Consider the following 19,455-nt stretch of genomic DNA (forward strand, 5'->3'; position numbering starts at 1 on the left):
CAGTGTGTGAAAATTTCCACTCTTTATACTTAAGACATGGGACCACATAAATGTAGTCAATTTATCTTGACAAAGAAGCAAACACAATACAATGGAGCAAAGACAGTCTTTTTAACAAGTAGTGCTGGAACAACTGGATATTCACATGCAAAAAGATAAATCTAGATATAGACCATATACCCTTCACAAAAATTAACTCAAAATGCATCACAGTCCTGAATATAAAATGCAAAACTATAAAACTCCTAGAAGACAACATAGAAGAAAACGTGGATGGCCTTGTACTTTTTAGATTTGATAAGTTGAACTCCATTAAAATTTTAAAATTCTGCTCTGCAAAAGACACTGTCAAGGGAATGAGAAAATGGCAGACTGGGAGAAAATATATGCAAAAGATACAACTGATAAAGGACCATTATCCAAAATATAAAAAGAATTCTTAAAACTCAACAATAAGAAAACAACCTGATTAACAAATGAGCCAAAGACTTTGACAGACACCTCCTCAAAGAAGATCTACAAATGGCAAATAAGCATATGAAAACATGCTCCACATGATGCGCCCTCAGGAAAATGCAAATGAAAACAACAATGAGACACTATACACCACCTATCAGAATGGTCAAAATCCAGAACACTAACAATGCCAAATACTGGAAATGATATGGAGCAACAGAAACTCCCGTTCATTGCTGATGGAAATGCAAAATGGTAGAGCTACTTTGGAAGACATACAATCCAGTACTCACACTCCTTGTTCTTTATCCAAAGGGGTTGGAAACTTACATCCATGTAAAAACCTGTGCACAGATGTTTATAACAACTTTATTCATAATTATCAAAACTTAGAAGTAATCAAGATGTCCTTCAGTAGCTGAATGGGCGATAAACTTGGTACATCCAGATAATGGAATATTATTCAGCACTAAAAAGAAATGAGCTAGGAAGCCATGAAAGATATGGAGGAAGCTTAAATGCATATTACTAAGTGAAAGAAGCCAATCTGAGGAGGCTACATACTATATGAGTCCAACTATATGACATTTTAGAAAAGGTAAAACTATGGAGATAATAAAAAGATCATTGGTATAGACATTGGGGAAGATATGTGCTACGGTGAGCGCTGTGAATTGTGTAAGACTGTTGAATCACAGATCTGTACTTCTGAAACAAATAACGCAACATATTTTAAGAAAAAAAAAAGAAAAAGAAGAAGATAGCAGGAGAGGAAGAATGAAGGGGAGTAAGTCAGAGGGGGAGACGAACCAGGAGAGATGATGGACTCTGAAAAACAAACTGAGGTTTCTAGAGGGGAGGAGGGTAGGGGGATGGGTTAGCCTGGTGATGGGTGTTAAAGAGGGCACATTCTGCATGGAGCACTGGGTGTTATGAACAAACAATGAATCATGGAACACTACACCAAAACAAATTATGTAATATATGGTGATTAACATAACAATAAAAAATTAAAAAAAAGATCATTGGTTGCGTGGGTTAGGGGGAGGAAGGGGGGAGTACAGAGTATTTCTAGGGCAATGAAAATACTCTATAGGATACAATAATGATAGATACATGTTCCTGTGCATTTGCCCAAGTCCATGGAATATTCACTTATGAAGAGTGAACCCTAATGTAAACTATGGGCTTTGGGTGATAATAACATGTCAGTTTAGGTTCACCAGTTGTAACAAATGTACCACTCTTGTGGGGGATGTTAAGAGCAAGGAGAGACTATGCATGTGTGGGGCAGGGAGAATATGGGAAATCCTTGTACCTTTTACTAAGTATTTCTGTGAAAATAAAACTGTTCTAAAAATAAAGTCTGTTAAAAAGTAAATAAAAAAGATATGTGTTCTCTATATGTATATTTCAGTAAAAAGGTTTTTAAAATCTTGGTTGTTACAGTGTTAAAACAGTAAATTTTCTGAATCTTCATATTGATTAAATAATTTAAAATGTAGATACTATATGTGCCCTATCCCAATGAATTATATGGCCCAGTATATGTATTAAATTTGGCATAAACTGAGTTGTGTGAGAATACTGTTTTTATTTCACTCAGAGTAAATTACTAGGGGAATCTGAATGTGATAGTTACAAAGTATCTGTTATTAGTTAGGAACCGTCTAAAATAAAGACTACAAGTCCCCCATCTGTTCAAATTCTTCATTTTCTCTTGTTTATAACTTGTGATTTTTTACTACTGAAAAATTTTTTTGAATGTCTTTTAGGACAGTCTCAGTGTGTCTTTCCAGGTTTCCACTGTAACTCTTCTGTGTGTATAAAACACACTTCTAGGATTTGATTTGGCCCAGTCATTTTTGCTATGTGCTTTTGAGCAGAACAGTTTATTTATTCATGATGCCGATTCCAACTTAATTCTCTGGGAGTGGGACTGACATTACATATAAAGCACTTTAAGCTTCTCAGAACTCAAGCACTGAAAAAACTATAATGTTTTATTGCAGTTGTTTCTCTATTGTTTATTTAAGCACTCAAATATTGCTAGTCTTAGAAAAGGTCTTTTTTCATTTCTTAATCTAATGGACATTATTAACTGAAGTTTCAGATCTGGTTCTTAGAACACATCTATTATTGTTTCATCTGTCTGTATCTGTCTACTTAATCTACCATCTATCTTTCATTTATCTATCATTAATATTTTAATTCTAGTTGTATTTGTTAAACTGATAAATCAAATGAAACCCTTTTAAAAAGTTGGGAATTCTTTTTTTTTTTTCTTTCTGGAACTTTGGGATGAATATTAAATGCAGAGTTGAGTTGTTTTGCTGGTTGTGATGGACGGCATTTACTCTGTGTGCCTTGGCGAGTCTCCTTTGTTGCATAGCTCTGTTTGCAGCTGTGACTTTGCCATGGTTGGGGTTGGCACTTAACCATGATAAATAAGCCATAGGTTGGATTAAAAAATACCTAAAGCTACTGGGGAAGAGTCCACATGTATGTACCTTAAAAGTTTTCCTTCCCATTCTTGTGACCTATGTTTTTCCTAAATCTTAAATTTAGAGTAGTATACATTATTAATTTTTCCAATTAGTATAGTGAATAGTATTCACCAGTGTTTCATTTTACATGTTTTTATTCACATTTTCTGAATTATTCCTAATTGAGATCATTTATGTAAAAGTATCAATTACTAGCTTGAACTCTTGACAGGCACTCAACAAACTGTAGTTTTAGATTTTTTAAAATTCCTGTCCTTAGTTAAATTTTTTGCTACTTTGACCCAATGTTTAGAGCACTTTGTAGAAAAGCTTCCCCCTTGGTAGGAGGAGTCAAAGGTGAGGAAAGCTGGAAATATGAGCAGGGAACTTGATCATTCACTAGGTTCCAAATATGCCAATCATCTCTACTATGCAAAACAACTTAGGACTTGTGGCATTCCCCAGATCACTTATAAAAGTTTGCCCATGGGGGCTGCAAACTTTGAAGCAGGAAACAGAATATATTTGCCATGGAAAATGGAAGTGAGCTGATTGATACTGATAGATTTCAAGGATGATGGCCTTTCTCATCAGGACCAGTGGTCCACATAATACTTGGATCAGATAATTACCAAATGCAGTGAACACTTTTCAATTCTTATTTGACCTCCAGACATAGCAATGGCATCTAGTCAAATAAATGTTGGGCTCTAATGCAGAGCTGATAAGCTGGCCTATATTCCTCACTCCGTTAATAATATTTCAAAACATTCCTTCTTCATCTTTCTGTAAAACCTCCTGCTCCATTGATCCTCACGCCATTCATCTTCCACACTCATTATATCCCCTATCTTTTACTGGATAATATAGTGGTCTCCTAGCTACTCATTCTTCTTCATTAAAGCTTTTCTCTTACATTTTTTATTTGGAATGAATTCATATTTATTAAAGAGTTCTAAAGAAGTATACAGAATTCCCATATACTCTTCGGCCATCTTCCCTTAATGTTAACCTCTTACCAAAACAAGAAAATTAGTCCAACATTGTCAACTAAATGACAGGCTTTAGTGGCCCTTAGTGGTTGGATTTCACCAGTTTTTACACGCATGTCCTCTATTCCCAGATCCAGTCCAGTACACGTTGCACTTAGTTTTCATGTCCCTTTAGACTCCTCCAAGCTGTCTTTCCTTGTTTCATAGCATTTCCTTGTTTCCCGTGACTTTGACACTTTTGAAGATTACTGATTGGAAGTTTTGTAGAATGTCCCTCAATTTGTCCCTCATCATGAGATGTTTTCTCATGATTAGACTGGGGTTATGGATTTGGAAGAAGACTACCACAGAAGTAAAGTACCCTTCCCATCACATCATGTCAGGGGGCACATGGCGTCAATATAACTTAGGACTGTGTGTGTCTTAGGACTGGTGATATAAACCTTGATCACTCAGTTAAGGTAGTGTCTGCCAGGATTCTCCACTGTAAAGTTACTATTTTTTCCCCCTTTTCAGACTCTCAGGTAGAAATGAGTCACTAAGTCTAGCCCACACTTAAGAGGAGGAGAATTAAACTCCACTTCCTAGAGGGAGAAATACTGAAAAATGTTTAGACATATGTTAAAATCATCACAGTAATTAATAAATATATTGGGGAGGATAGTTTGAGGCTATGTAAATATCCTGTTCCTCTGTAATGTTTTGGTGGCCACTTTTAGCATTCATCTGTGGATCTTGCCTAAAGCAAATATTCCTGTGGCAATTTTCTATTTTCCTCATTTCTTCTACATTTATTATTTAGAATTATTCTGTATGGAAAATTTGTCACTTCTCCCCTATTTATTTATTTAATCACTTATTTATATCAATATAAACTTATGGATGCTTATTTTACTTTTGTGCTATAATCCAAACCTATTGTTTCGTTGCTCAAAAAGCTTTAGCCTCTGGAAATTTTTTAGGTTGTTTTTTGTGTCTCTCCTGTATCTTTCTTAATTGATTTCTATTTTTTTGAGCACTTCAATTTTGCCATTAATCACAGCTTTTCTATTCATTAATTAAAGACAATCTGTTCATTATTTTTTTGTTGCAATTTTTACCATTGTTCTGAGTGACTTCCATGCCCATGTGAACAACTTATCTAACAGCTGTAACATCTCATTTCTGTGTCCTTATCAACTCTCATAATCCTTATCTCCACTCAACTTCAGCCACCTACAGCAGTGAGCACGCCCTGATTCTTGCTATTACCTGAATTGCTCTACTTTTGCAATATTAATTCTTAAAAATCTAATTTTCTAGGTCTTTCTGTCTCTTCCCCCAACAATTATTCTTTCTTCTCATAGAAGCCTGAGGTCTCTTCATTTCTCCTTTTTTTCCCAGTCCATAAATTGTAGAGTTCCCAGCCTATGAGCCAGCACTTCAACCAGTTGCTGGTAAAAGCCTCAGAACCTTGTTATGCTTTTGGTAGAGTTCTGCAAGCCTTCCATGTGTGTTGAATCAGCTCTCTCTCCCACTCCCCACTCTGTGGAAAGCTTTCCCTCTTTACCTTTTTACTCTCACCTCTTCTTAGCTGATGAGCACATTTCTTGCTGCATGGAGACAATAGAAATCATTAGAATAAACATCTCCAACTCCAGGCAATAAAATATTATCTTACCTATCCTATTTTTATATTTTTCTCCTTTTCTCTTGTTCTTCCCATGAAGAATATAGATCTCTTCCAATTTAAGGCTAATTCCTTCCACATGGTCTCTGAGTCCCATTCTTTTCCTCCTTTATAAGTCTCTCAGTTTCTTGATTTTGTCTCTCTCATATCTTCAAATTCTTCCTTTCTCTTATTGGCTCCTTTACTTGACTATGTATACAAAGCAAAATGAAATAAAAGCCCTCCCTCCCTCAAGCCCATGTTGCCCTCCCAGTACATCCATATTTTTATTTGCCTCTTGACAGGCACACTTTTTGAGAATTATCTACTTACCTGACTCAACTTCTTAGTCCACCACAATTCAGCTACTGTCCTCCTGCACCATTCCATTGTACTGCTGTTACCAAAGTTGCCAATGGCCCCCATGTAACTCAATCCAGCAGGTACTTATCAGTCCTCATATTAGTTGATCATCCTTGTTGGTCACTCATTCCTTCTTGAAATCCTCCTTTTTATTTTGCTTCCATGGCATCTTTTATTTTTCTTCCAACCATTCTGGCTAATCCTCTTTTGTTACCTAATCTTTGGGGTTACCCTTCTCACATCAGTACACTCTTGGGGAAGGGTATTTGTTCTCCCCAAAGCTCCCAATTACTATTCCTATGGCTTAAAAAATCTATGTCTCTAGCCCAGAAGTCTCATGAGCCTGAGCTCCAGATATCTACCTGACTCTTAGGTACCACCACTTATATGTTCCTTAGGTACTTTAGATTCACATCCAAAACTAAACTCTACATTTTTCTTTTTATGCTGGACCTCTTTTTGTTCCCTCCCTTGGTAAATGGTACCACTATTTCTCTGGAAACCTGGGAATCTTCCTTGATTCTATTATTTCTCTTGCCTTCAGAAATGTTTTTGTTTTTTTATTTTTTTTGCCAAGAATACTCTTACCTGCCCTTTACATTCTTTCAAGTCTCTCAAATCATCCCCCACCATGCCTTCCTTGACCACCTTTCTACCTCCATGCCCTTCCTTTGTATTTCATGGCACCCTACATCCTGTTAAAGCAGTTAGCTTACCACATGCTTTCCTGAATCTTCAATAAGTAGGAGAAAATAAATGAATTCCTTTTATTTTTTTTATTGACCATAACTACCTTTTACTACTCCTCATTTAAATCTTTTTCTAGGCAAAAAGTGATATAAAGCAGATTTAATTTCAGAAAATCATTTTAGAGACATTCCCTATGGAAATATCATTACAAATGTAGTTGGGTTCTCAGATAATCCAATATCCTAATTCATAATATAGCTGAAATGAATTTATAATTCCCCTTGGAATTTTCCTAGGTGTTATCATTGCTCTGGGGAATCCCATATTTTCCTTCCTTTTCCTTTCCTTTCCTTTCCCATTTACCTGTCATTTTTTCCTTCCATATCATCTCATTTACATAATGGGTTAAATAGCCTTTTATGAGTTTGTATGAGATCTCTTTGCAACATTGATTGTTTGCAAAATGGCAAGTTGCAGTTTGTAGCAAGAAGAGAATGTGTTGGCAAAGATAATGTTAATGCCTCTAGTTGAATCCACATCAATAGATTATTCCTTTGTTTATGGAAAAATGGAATAGCTAGAGGTTGACTGCCACAATGCCTAGGACCCATTATCAACTATCTACTAATATCTATCTACTGAAATGGGATTGCAATTTCTTTTTTTTAAAAGATTTTATTTATTTATTCATGAGAGAGAGAGGGAGAGAGAGAGGGAGAGAGAGAGAGAGAGAGAAGCAGGCTCCCAAGGAGCAGGGAGCCCGATGCGGGACTCGATCCCAGGACCCTGGGACCATGACCTGAGCCGAAGGCAGATGCCCAACCATCTGAGCCACCCATGTGCCCTGGGATTGCAATTTCTCCATACACATTTTCTCTAGACCATCGCTAAGGCAGTCTATGGTGACCAAGGATAAAAGTAGTAATGACCTGGATGTAGACTAGGTCAGCCATTTATATGTATAAATGTTGGTTGTTAAGGTTTACAAAACTTGGAGGAGTACGTACACACACACACACACACACACACACACACCTTTAACCATTAAAAACCATCCTGTGATATAGTATTGCTCTGTGGGCTACCAGTGTAGAAGAAAACCTGCTGTAAAACAAAATCTCTTCTGTTTTGAGAATGTGACTTCTTGATGAGAATCATCTGATTGAAATCTCCAAAACGAATTTCCAATTTACTTATACCCTACTGGTTAGTGTTCAGATTTCATTCAGATGTTGGACTCAGCCCAAGACTACACTTAGACTTCCCTCCCATTAATAAAAATTTCTGGAACTATGGATATTTGCTGCATGTCTTTCACCTGGTTAGACTGCCTGATGCTTTTGCTGAAACAGCGAATCTCTCAGGCTGCCAGGTACCATGGTTATCTGTCTCCTCATGCTGATTCCTGGCAGTCAGCAGGCATCCTGCTGTGCCTCTCAATGTCCTTGTGAAGAAGCAAGGTCTTGGTTGCTGGTCAAACATAAAGATTGTATATATTAGCCTATCATGTACCCATGACTACTCTACTCACCTAGACCTAATCGCCTAAGACAAATTACTTTATACATTCTTTATATAGTTTTTCAATCATCTTTATGTTGTAAAGATTTTATGTTCAAATGGAATTATTTGGACTCCATATTTCAGTGGTTGCAGCTTATCCTAAACTGTAGCTTACATGTTAGAGGTACACTCACAGAGTTGTGTGAATACTAACTGTATACCTAAGCATAGCCTTTGACCAGAAAATGGAGTATGCTAAGAGCAATCATAGTCTGGTCCTTTACCTGTATGTGGGAATAGTATTTGATCTAACTATTACAATTTGTTAGTCAGTTAGTGTATATTGAATCTGTGAAATGCTTAAAGCGTAGCCCTAAGCATTTTAAGGAGGTTCGATACTCTATCTTTGATTTAACCATTTGAAACACATACTCATGAAATGGTCCTAAAATAATCCCTGGGCAATGGTTCATTAAGTACAAGCCTATAAATTGAATCTATAGTCAGTGCTCGGGTTACAGTCAAGGAGTAATCAGAGTAAGGAAAAGTATATCCACTCAACACATTCTAGAAAAGATTTATTGAGTGCTTACTTTGTGTCAGGCACTGTGGTAGGCTAGATGCTAGGGATACCAAGATAAATCCATACATTCACTTGCCTCAGAATCTTAAGAGGAAGACAGCATGTGAAAAGTTCATGGGCAAACTGCCATAGGAATACAAAGAAAATTCTGAGGAGCAAAGATTTCTGAGGTATGTAGAGAATCCATAAAACCCTGCATCTACAATTCTAAACAGAGCTGCTGCTTGCAATGTTTGGTTCCTAGTTACCGTGGGTAGAAATGACACTTTGTCCCGAGCCCTCTATCAACAAACTGACGATTTGGAATTCAGTGAAGTGAGAAAGCTGAACTCTGCAAGCTTAATGTTAGACTTTAAGATACTGATTAAATAAAAGCACAAGGAAGAGCTTTGAAATTCAGTTTGTAAAGATTGTTTGACCAAGTGGGACCATATGTTGAACAAATATTTGGGTGTGTGGTGAAATACCATAGGCACAGCCAAGTGGGACGGGATGATATTGGGAGACAGAAACACATTGCTAGCACAAGAAGAGTCTTCAGGACTTTTTGTAGTATTCAGATCCATGTCAACATCTTGAGCTTGTCTCACTATGTCATGCCTATCTTTAAGCAGTATCATCCTGAAATACTATATACTACCATGGTCTAATAGAAATATAATGTGAGATGCATATATTTTAAATTTCCTAGTAGTCACATTAAAAAAGGTAAAAAGAAAGGTGAAATTAAGCTTAGCAATATATTTTATGTAACCCAAAATATTCAAAATATTATTTCAACATGTAGTCAATATAAAAATTTAGGACATTTCTCACATTTCAAGAACTCAATAGCCACATTTGGCTAGTGTTTACTACTTTGGATAGTGCAGCTCTGGACAGATATAAATATATATTGTTTTTAAGAGTCTCCACAGGGGATGATTCTTCAGCGGTTTTAGGGGAGCCCATTCAGAATGTTCCCTGATGCTGGGAAAGTGCTCTTAAATGTAGCACAGATTCCTAATGCCAACATTTGACTATTTCTTCTCATCTCATGCTACTATCATTCAATGAATATTTACTGAACTTCTAATGTATACTAGGTTATATGTTAGGTGTTGGGATATAATAGCAAACAGCATTACTGTGGTTCTTGTTTTCAGGGTGCTTACAAGGTATAAGGTAGAAGAGAAAAAGTAAATAAGTAAATTAAATTGTAATTATGACATGTGTTGGGATGGAAAAGTGCAGAGAGCACCTATGAAGATTTATTGCTGGAGAACCTCTCCTGGTCTTAGAGAGACTGGGAGATTACCCCTGAGGGAGTGACCTTTGATCTGAAATCAAAATGATACCTATGAGGGGGCCCTGAGGCAAAAAGGCGTTTGGCACTTTGAAGGATCTAACAGGAGAATGGTGTAGCTCAAGTGGAAAGAGCAAAGGTGAAAGTGGTTCATAATAGGCAGAGGCCAGAATACATGTGACCTTTAGGACTAGAATCCTTCTCCTTTTACAGTCTTAAAAACACTGTATGTTTTTAAGGAATAGAGGGACAAATTATTGGATTTGCATAATACAATATCTCCTGCTATAAACTGGAGAATGGATCTGAAGGAAAACAGGAGAATGTGGAGAGACCATTCAGGAAATTATTTTATAATCTGAGTAAGAGGATTAGGGCAGTAGCCACCTAAGGCCTTAAACTGATGACTTTGAGACATACTAGTAAATAGGACTCGATGCACTGAATAGTGGGGGAGGTGGGTGCCAAGCACGGGGAAGAGTAGTGTCTAGGCTGACTCCCAGCTTTTTTGACCTGCTTAAGTAAGTAGATGTGGGTCCTTTTGAGCTCTCTCATCTTTCCTCTGGCATGCTGGAAATATTAGGGTGAAGTATCCATCATCTAAAATAGGAAATATAGTGTTAATTTGCCTATCATCTTTCTTTTTTGCTTGAATCAGAAATTTGTAATTCTTTGGTGCTAATGTTAGTATAACATAAAGAAAAAAATTAACAGTGGGGTTCTGTCCATATCTCCTATGCTTTTACTTACTGAGTAATAATCACAGGGTGAATCACTTAACAATTTTATTGCTTTTAACATTATTGTCTTTTTTCTTATAAATTATATGATCTTTGCATTGACACACAGTATTATTACTATAATGTTGTTATGAGTAGCTATTAATGACAGACTTTGCAGAGGGAGGCTAAGGGGAAACAATAAAGGAAATAATTCATCTGATTCTAAAGTTTCTTAAACCAATTAAGAAACTGCAACAATAAAGCTTTAATTAATTTATTTTTTTACAACTGGACAGATTTGTAATCATTCTTAGCTAATCATTAAAAGATTACATTTTGCATGGCTATCTTTTTTATTGCCTTTTTAACATTAGTTATTAAATAGTTCATTTATTTCCTATTCCAAGTCTGACTGATATGAAAAATTCAAACTGTTAAATAATTCAAAAGAGTTGGGATTGACAATAATGTTCATTCATTCACAGGATAATTATTAAGCTCCTAGATGCCTAATAAGATAGATAACACTTGAGAGGTTTAAAATATAGCAGTGGAGGCATAAATGAATAAATACATAAATAAATGTATGATTTAATACAGTAGTGATAAGTACTATTTGAAAAAGGGAAAGAGATACAGAGCCCTAAGCTCTGAGGGTTATGTAGCTATGGTGATGAGGGAAGACCTCTCCATAAGGGAACATGTGAACAGTGCCCTGAAGGCAGTGAGGGAGTGTGAGCTGAGCAAATATCTGAGGTAAGACTCTCTTAGGCACAGGGAAGCAAGTACAAAGACTCTGAGGTGGTCATGTGCATCTTCCAGGAACATTGGCAAAGAAGCCAATGATGCTGAACTACCATGAGGAAGGAAACAATGGAGAAAATGAGATCAAAGAGGTGAGGAGGGGCAACATTATGAAGTCTTAAGGTCAAATAAAGATTTTGGATTTTATTCCAAGTACGATAGGAGCCATTGGAGAGTTTTGAACTGGGGACAAACATGAATTTAGATGTAAGGTGTGAGAAAGAGGAAAATCAGGCATGATTCTTAGGTTTCTGGCCTGAGCATTAGATATAAGGTGATGCCATTTACTGAGGTGGGGAAAACTAGGGAGGAATGAATTTAGAGGAAAAATCAAAATAATTCAGTTTGGGGCATGTGAAATTTGAAATGCCTCTTAGAAATTCCAGTGGAGATGTTAAAAAAAAAATATATATATATATAAATTTGTAGTTCACGGGATAATTGAAGGCTGGAAATATACATTTGAAATGAATACCTAGAATTTAAAGTAGCTGTTGAAATTCTTGTCCATGAATCACAGTAGGTTTATTCTGCAGCCACTACCATTTACATTTCTCTCCCCTCTTTGCCCTAGTTTTACTCTTGCCTTTGACTTTGTGGAGGAGCAGAGAACATTCTTCATATTGGAGAAGGATAGTAGTCCCTCTCTAGATGATGATGGTGGAAGAGAATGGGAATAGTAATTCATCTATAGGCATTTGTTGGAAGCTTACTATGTGCAAAATCATAACATAGGGAGCAAAAGCAAACAGAGTCTTTGTCTTCACTGAGCTTACAATCTGGTGCATAGTAAGGCATAGAGGCTTAGATCAGACATTAATCAAGTAATCACAAAAACATAACATTGTAATGATAGCACGTAACGGAACAGAGATTCATGTTGCTGGAGTGTATAATAGGAGGGATTATGTCCTGGTATAGAGTCAAGGAAGGCTTCCTGATGGTATTATTGTGAGTTGTTATGTGAGAGGTGAGTTAAGTAGGCAAAGAGTGATCCAGGGAGAGGGAACAGCATATACAATGGTCCTGTTGCAGGAGGGACTATGGTACATATTCATATGTAAAGAAGACTAGAGTGGCAGGAGCACTGAGAGTGAGGGACAGGATTGTGCAAGGTAAAGGTGGAAATTCACACAGCAAACGTATAATGGCTTGTAGGCCTCATGCTTTGAGAAAAATCATTGTGGTTACAGTGTGGAGAATGGATTGAGGCTGGGTGGGGATGGAGGAAAGAGACGCAAAGAAAGGATGAGGAAAACCATAGGTCCATACAGAGGAGGCTGCTGCAGTAGTCTAGGTGAAGGATGAAGGTGGTTTGGGCAAGATGGCATAGAACTAGGGTAAGATCAACTTCCCAGAGGGAGCTGAGTAAGTCGGGGAGCCGAAGCTAACAGTCTCAAATAGAGGCACCAATGCTAAGAAACAGTACAGCAGAGTGGTTAAGGCTCTAGGCTTTGGAATCAGACATAACACAGGTTTGAAACATAGCTCTTCTACTTACTGCTGTGTGACTTCATGCAGATTTCTGTAAATTAGGGATAATAGTACCTATACCACAAGTTATTGTAGGGATTAAATCAGACTATAAGATAAAATGCTAAGCCAGCTTTCAATAATTACGGTGTTGTCACTCTCTGGAATTTAGCAGTCACCTCCAGAAAAATGTGTTGGGGGGAAAAACAGGTTTTTCTATGTTAGTTGGAAATCTTTAGAGAAAACAATCTAAAAATCTATAAATCTACAAATTTACAAATTTACTGAGCATCCGCTTTCAGCAATAGCTTGCAAGAACAGTATATGTTAATTATTGATTACAGTTTTGATTTTTGAGATAGGCTTTCCCAGAAAATGGGCCCTATGTAAAAATATTGACATATATATATAAAATTTGTGATCTTAACATGTGTGATCAATGTGATTACAATTTTGTCCATTTTTATTTGATATAATGTAAAAAGCAAAACAAAAAGTGTGGAAAAGACTCCCTTTAGACTCAATTACATGCCATCATTTTCTAAACTTCATTATTTACTTACTATTAAAGGCTTATGAGTTAATTAATGTCCTGTGAATTGCAAATCAATTATTTCACAATGAAGCATAAAATTAGTTTAAGAGATTCGTATATAGGCATGACATGGTATATTGGCTTTTCTTCAGAAGTGGATCAATTAAAAATATGTGACAAGAAAAAATGTAGATGACATGTTAGGTGGTGGGTAACTAATCCTGCTTTCAGTGTAGGAGCAAAAAAACACGTGACCGGAATTCTAAAAAGCATACCTTTGCATTTTTGTTGTAAAGTTATAATGGCTTCATAAACATAAATTACTCTCCAAATGTGATTCAATTCAAGGACATCTTTATTTTACACACCTAAATGAAATAATATATGTTAAGTGCCCAGCCCAGTGAGGTATCTAGTATTTGTAGAATAATGTTCTTTTTCCTTCCTCTTAGGTGCCCTCTGCAGTTATTTAATTGCAAATTTTACTAAAAGCACCTTTCTTTTCTTTTAGTATTATTATGTTCCTTTCTGAAATTATATGTGTAATACATGCTCATTGCAGATAATTTGTAAAACACAGAAAACAACAAAAAGGTCACCTGTGATCTCACCCTAGAGAGAACTACTTTTGATATTTAGGTATATGTTATTTTAATACACTTTTCTAGAATATTCAACTTGGAATTCATAACCTTGGCTTTTAAACAGTTTGTTTCATAAAGCACATGATAAGGAGACTTAGCCAGCTAGGGTCTATGTTGTTATTTTTGAAGAACAAAACAGACCCTAATTGCCAAATTGCCAAACTGTCCACATATTTTTCACTTGTTCAAATATTTTAAAAATAAACCTTATTTTATGAAACAGTTTTAGATTTTCAGAAAAATGGCAAAGATAGTACAGAGAGTTCCCATGTACCCTCCACCCAGTTTCCCCTATTATTAACATCTTGCATTTGTATAGTATGTGTGTTACAGTTAATTAACTAATATTGATATATTATTAATAACTAAAGCTCAGACTTTATTCAGATTTTCTTAGTTTTTACCTAATGCCCTTTCTCAGTTTCAGAATCTCATCTAGAATACTACATTACATTTAGTTGTGGTGTCTCCTTAAGCTCCTCTTAACTGTGAAAGTTTCTTAGATTTTCCTTGTTTTTAATGACCTTGAGAGTTTTAATGAGTACTGCTCATATATTTTGTAGAATGCTGTTCAGTTGGGATATTTTGACATTTTTCTCATGATTAGCCTGGAGTTTTTGGTAGGAAGATAACAAAAATAAAGTACCATCTCATCACATTCTATCAAAGGAAGATACTATCAATATGACATCACTGTTGATGTTGATCTTGACACCTGGCTGAAGTAGTGTTTGTCCAGTGTCTTCATTGTATCTTTACTCTTTTTATCCCCCTTTCCATACTGTGCTCTTTGGAAAGAAGTCACTGTGCACAGCCCATACTTAAGGAGGGGAGAATTATGCACGCCCACCTGGAGAGTAGAGTAGCTGTATAAATTATGTGGAATGCTCCATGAGAGATTTGTCTATTCTCGCATATGTATGTATATATGTATGTATGCATGTTCATATGAATGTATTTACCATTTACCTATGTAAGTATGGACTCATGGATATTTAGTTTATACTTTGGGCTATAATCCAATACTTCCTTATTTTTTGTTGCTCAAATTGTTACAGCTTGGCCATTGTGATCTCTTGTAGTTGGCTACCATGTCCTTTTGACATATACTCCTTATTGGAGTTCTATTTTTTTTTTTTGAGTACTTTCTTACTTTCTGGCACTATAAGATGCTCAAGATTCATTTTAGAAATTTCCTGTCCCTGTCTCAATCTGCCTATAATTAAAATTAGAATCAGTAGGGTCTAGAATCAGATTGCCTTATTTCAAATCCTGGCTTAACCATTTGCCAGCTATGTGATCTAGAACTGTTTCACCTTTTGAGGGATAGGTGGGACCCAGTTTCCTCTTCTGTCTGAGCTTTTTCAGAGCAGGGACTTTTTGTTTTTTTTTCTACTATATCCCCAGTACCCAGAATTGTGTCTGGTACATAGTGGTGCAATCAAGAAATATCTGTTGAGTGAAAATAAATTCAGGAAAGCAAGAAATAGAAATAGCTTTGTTTCTCATTTTGTCCTAAAATATTTGTCTAAGTTATTATTTTCAATTTAATTTCATTATTATCAAAGGAATATATGCATATGGCTTAAAGATTTAAATAGTTCTTCAGTATTTTAAACAAAATAACCATGTTCTAACTCATTCCCTGAGGCAACCACTTTCAATTTCCTTAGCTGATTATTTTAGATACCTATCTCGTTATGTCTAAATAACATGTTTTTATTGTTGCTGCTTGATTTATAAATTTTATTCATTGTCTATTCATTTCCAGCAATGGGGGATGACGATCTAGCACCACACACTGTGTTTTGTCTTCCCATTCTGCTTTCGATATCTGCCAGAGACCATTAGGATCACACCTGAAATCAAGTTAAGTTTACTATTTGCTGCAACAAAGGAGACCCTACGTGATGCAAAACAAAGGTGAGTTTCAAAATGGGCTAATGAAGGGGGGGTTATAAAATTTGGGTGGTCTTAGCAGGGATTGGTCAGAATTTGTAAATTAAGGAGCTGATGGAACATCAGTGGTTTTATTTTTTAGAATACATGAGGCTATGTGGAATTACCTTTGCATCAGTTTATTTGTGGTCTTATATATAGGAGTCTGAATAAACTGGTGTTAATTGTGAGAGTCTATAATGAATATCATAATTTGGCTTGGTACAGTTCTGTGAATCAGTATACTTTTACAAGATATAATTTCTGACTTAATTCTTAATTTCTAACATCCTAGCTTCCAGAAGAGCTGCTTTTCAATTTATCACTCTCAAAATAGAATAGTTCTATCAAAACTGGTTAAAATAATATTTGGTGTTTACATTTCTACAACTTTTTTGGAAGTGGATTCATGTAGTATACTTTTATTTCTTTCCCTGTTCTTGCTTTACTGTCATATATGTAGACATTAAGTGGACAGGTATTACTAGTGGAGCAGACTCAAAACAGTTCTTACAACCTGATCTGTAAACTTGCAGAAGTCCCTGCTCTCTGTTTCTTAACTTGTTTCACACTGTGTATGAAAGGTTGAATGAAATAAATCCAACAATACTCCTGAAATTGGATATATTGCCCTTTAGGCAATATCAAGTCAGAAGTCCTGCTAAGCTAATAGCTGGTCGTGGGATCATTTTGGAATCAATATAATAGGTATCTTTATTTTTATTGGTTGTTAGTCTTATTATTCAGTTGTAAATGTTCCTTGTATATTCTTGATATGAAAGTTTTGTCATATATTGGATCTTATTTTTTATTTTGAATATTTTATCTTAGTCTGTGGCTAGCAGTCTCACTTTTTTTTTTTGCCTCCAAAATCTTTTTTTTTAAATTTTAATTCCAACATAGTTAACATACAGTGTTACATAAATTTCAGATATACATTATAGTGATTTAACAATTCTATATATTACTCAGTGCTCATCATGAAGTGCAGTCTTAATCCCCTTCCCCTATTGCACCCATCCTCCCCTCCCCCTCCCCTCTGGTAACCATCTGTTTGTTCTCTATAGTTAACAATGTAGATGGAGCTAGAGAGTATTATGCTAAGCAAATAAGTCAGTCAGAGAAAGACAAATACCATACAATTTCACTCATATATGAAATTTAAGAAACAACACAAATGACCATTGGGGAAAAAAAGAGAGAGGAAAACCAAGAAACAGACTCATAACTATAGAGAAATACAATGGATTTCTGTATATTAATTTTGTATCCTGTGACCTTACTGAATACATTTATCAATTCTAGTAGTTTTTGGGTGGAGTCTTTAGGGTTTTCTATATATAGTGTCATGTCATCTGCAAATAGTGAAAGTTTTACTTTTTCCTTACCAGTTTGGATGCCTTCTAAATCTAGATTTGTGGAGCGTTTTTCTCATGAATTAATGTTGTACTTTGTCAAATGCTTTTTCTGCATCTATTGAAATGATCATATGGTTCTTACCCTTTCTCTTATTGATGTGATATGTCATGCTGAATGATTTGTGAATATTGAGCCCTTCTTCCATCCCAAGAATAAATCTCACTCAATCATGGTGAATGATTTATTTTTAAAGACTTATTTATTTATTTGAGAGAGAGAGAGAGGGAGGGGGGAGAGGGAGAGGAGAGAATCTCAAGCAGACTCCCTGCTGAGCATGGAGCCTGACATAGGGCTTGATCTCAGGACCCTGAGATCATGACCTGGGCTGAAATCACAAGTTAGACGCTTAACCCACTGAGCCACCCAGGCACTCCATGGTGAATGATTTTCTTTAGTGTATTGTTGGATTCGGTTTGCTAATATTTTGTTGAGGATTTTTGCATCTATATTCATCAGAGATATTAGCCTGTATTTCTCTTTTTTGGTAATGTCTTTATCTGGTTGGTTTTGGTATCAGGGTAATGCTGGCCTCATAAAATTAATTTGGAAACTTTTTTCCCTCTTCTATTTTTTGGAACAGTTTGAGAAAAACAGGTATTAGTTCTTCTTTGTATGTTTGGTAGAAGTCACCTGTGAAACTGCCTGGTCCTAGACTTTTGTTTGTTGGAAGCTTTTGGATTACTGATTAAATTTCTTTGCTGGTAATTGGTCTGATCAAATTTTCTATTTCTTCCTGATTCAGTTTTGGGAGGTTATATGTTTCTAGGACATATATCCATTTCTTCTAGGTTGTCCAATTTGTTGGCATATAGTTTTTCATAATATTCTCTTATAGTCCTTTGTATTTCTGTGGTGCTGGTCGTTATTTCTCCTTGTTCATTTCTGATTTTGTTTGAGTCTTTTCTCTCTCTCTCTCTCTTGATGGATCTGGCTAAAAGTTGATCAATTTTGTTGATCTTTGCAAAGACCACTCCTGCTTTCATTGATGTGTTTGTTTTATTGTTTTTTTAGTTTCTATTTTGTTTATTTATGCTTTAATCTTTATTATTTCCTTCCTTCTACTGGCTTTGGGTTTTGTTTGTTCTTCTTTTTCTATCTTCTTTAGGTTATTTGAGATTTTTCTTGCTTCTTGAAGTAGGCCTGTAATGCTAATAACGTCCCTCTTAGGACCACTTTTCCTTCATTCCGAAGATTTTGGACCGTTTTGTTTTCATTTTCATTTGTCTCCACATATTTTTTGATTTCCTCTTTGATTTCCTGGTTGACCCATTTATTGTTTAGTAGCATGTTTTTTAAGCTCCTTGTATTTGTATTCTTCCCAGATTTTTTCTTATGGTTGATTTCTAGTTTCATAGCATAGTGGTTGGAAAAGATATATGGTATGCCTTTGATCTTTTTGAATTTGATGAAACTTGTTTTGTGGCCTAATGTGTGGTCTGTTCTGGAGAATGTTCCATATGCACTTGAAAAGAATGTGTATTCTGAATTATTTTAGCTTTTGTTTGTCTTGGAACCTGTTTATCTCTCCTTCTATTCTGAATGGTATCCTTGCTGGATAGAGCATTCTTTGCCCAGTGTTTTTTCTGTGTAGCAGTTTGAATATATCATGCCCCTCTCTTTTGGCCTACAAAGTTTCTGCTGAAAAACCCACTGACAACCTTATGAGGTTTCCTTTGTATGTAACTATTTTCTTTTTTCTTGGTGCTTTTAAAATTCTCCTTTTATCACAACTTTTTATCATTTTAATTACCTATATCTTGGTGTAGACCTCCTTGGGTTGATTTTGTTGGGGGCTCTCTGTGCCTGTTGGATTTGGATTTCTATTTCCTTCTCCAGATTCAGGAAGTTTTCAGCTTTTCTTTCTTTCTTTCTTTCTTTCTTTCTTTCTTTCTTTCTTTCTTTCTTTCTTTCTTT

At 35.7% G+C, this 19,455-nt stretch overlaps 1 long non-coding RNA gene across 4 annotated transcripts in view; it reads left to right on the forward strand.

Moving 5' to 3' along the window:
- Positions 1-19,455, forward strand: part of LOC141374203 (uncharacterized) — a 289,851-nt gene that overhangs the window by 56,433 nt on the left and 213,963 nt on the right. For all 4 annotated transcript variants that reach the window (XR_012380914.1, XR_012380915.1, XR_012380916.1 and 1 more), the window contains exon 3: positions 15,956-16,107. This is a non-coding gene — a long non-coding RNA (uncharacterized lncRNA). The remainder of the gene's footprint in view (positions 1-15,955; positions 16,108-19,455) is intronic.

Source organism: Callorhinus ursinus, unplaced genomic scaffold (genome assembly GCF_003265705.2).
Source record: "Callorhinus ursinus isolate GAN/ISIS: 27379988/994484 unplaced genomic scaffold, GSC_fseal_2.0 scaffold15, whole genome shotgun sequence".
NCBI classification, from domain to species: domain Eukaryota; kingdom Metazoa; phylum Chordata; class Mammalia; order Carnivora; family Otariidae; genus Callorhinus; species Callorhinus ursinus.